We start from the raw sequence: 2003 nt of genomic DNA on the forward strand, positions 1-2003 counted from the left end.
TGATCCGTAGGCATGGCTATGCTGTTAAAATGGAAAGGGCCAACAGCATTAGATTGGTCTGCAAGAGTGCGTCTTGGAGGAGTTTGTTCAGCCATCTCCTCTGCTCTTCGAACTGGTGAAGGTGATAGTAATCTGTCAGGGGAAGGAAGCAAATCCCTAGATGGGCGTCTGACTCTCCTTCTTCCCCTTGTCTCGCTTAAGCCTTCAAGAAGAGGTTGTGTATTTTTCTTGCTCCTAGTATGTCTAGTCTCCTGCTGCATGCACAAGAAACAAAAACCTAGTAGCACTTTTCTATATAAAAAAAAAAATAAAAAGATAAAAAGATAAAATATATACAATCAAGTCAAATTTAATCAGTTTACACTACTAAATAAGTTAAACCACGAGTCCCCGACAACGACACCAAAAACTTGTTAAGTCCCTGGAATGTGTACCAGATCGTTATCAAGTAATATCAATGGGTAAGTCCAAGTATCGTTTCCCAAAGGACTCCTAGGACTTACTTTTCATGTAAAATAATTGCGTAAGACTTGAGAAAATAATTAAATTGAGGTTTTAATGCAAAGAACAAAAGTAAACATGCAAATGCAGTGATTCAATTGGCTAAAACTAACTATGGATGAATGGAGTTGTTGGGGTTTACAATTTCATCTTGTCCACCCTCATATATCTACTCTTCTTATTTAATTTGCTTATTTATCATATTGTCATGCAAACTTTCTTGATCTACCCTTAACCCAATCCCTTGGCGAAAAAAGCCTATTACTAATTATCGGCTTCCTATCCCTAGCCTCCCCTAGGAATTAATAATGCATGATAAACAAAAGCAAAATACAATTGATCGTCCAACCTCTATCCCTAGCTGGTATTGCTTAATCAAGGAATTTGCCACCAGTTCATGACAGTACCGTACGTTCCCGTATCAATAAAGACAAACAACAATTATCAAATGAGTTAAACGATAAAAGCATTAAGCGCAGATGAGAAACTCAACAATTGATAATCAAAGCATACGACAAGCATATAAATAAATAAGAGTTTCAATAAAAGAGAGTTTCAAAAGATTACATTGTTCCCCAACAACAAAAGTGTTTAGTTCACCATTGTCATGGTGAAACTAGATGAAAAATAATGGAAGAATGGAAAAGCAAACCCTAGATTGGATAAAAAGGAGCCTAAGCATCCAAGAGATCTTCTCCAAGGAGTGAAAACTAGGTCTGGCCGCCCCTTTATGTCAAAAGAATGCATATAAACTCGCACTAGGGCTATTTATAACCAAGAAAAGTAACATAATTTGAGCCCAAGCCCAGCAAACAACCGCCCGACGGTTTCCCATCAGTCGCACCACCACCCGGCGTCATATTTCACCGTCGGCGGTTTCGCTCAAGTCGCGCCACCGCCTGGAGGTCATTTTCACCGCTGGGCGCTGGTCAACTGCACTATGGTCAACTTTTCAGCATTCTGGTCAACTAGTTGACTTTTCTGGTTGACTGGTTGACTTTTCTGGATGACTGGTTGAATTCTCTGCATTCTGGTTGACTTTTCTACACTGCAACCGTTTGATCTTCAACCTTTCTTTCAATTCATCTCCAATTCTCATCAAAATCCAGCAAAACAATGCAAAGCAAGCATAATATCTATAAAAATGTTTGACTCTCTTATTCTCTAACTTGAACAAAATGCATGATTTCAAGCTAATTCTAAGTCATAAAGGGTGTGTTTTAATATGAAAATTGAGTATGAAAATAACTATTTTTCAACCGTTATCTGTTGACAAATTGGCAAGTGTACCAAATCGTTAAAGTAATAATAAAATGGTAAGTCCAGGTATCGTTTTTCCAAGAGACTCACGACATTAAACTGTTGTGCTTTTGCTTAACCAATCAAGACTATAAAAATAATATTTTGGGATTTTTATAAAGTGCAGAAAAATAAACATGAATGCAATTNGATCAATTGAGGTTAAACACAAAAGTGGATGAATGAATGGAGTTGTTGGGGGT

This window comes from Vigna radiata, chromosome 4 (genome assembly GCF_000741045.1).
Source record: "Vigna radiata var. radiata cultivar VC1973A chromosome 4, Vradiata_ver6, whole genome shotgun sequence".
Classification (NCBI taxonomy): Eukaryota; Viridiplantae; Streptophyta; class Magnoliopsida; order Fabales; family Fabaceae; genus Vigna; species Vigna radiata.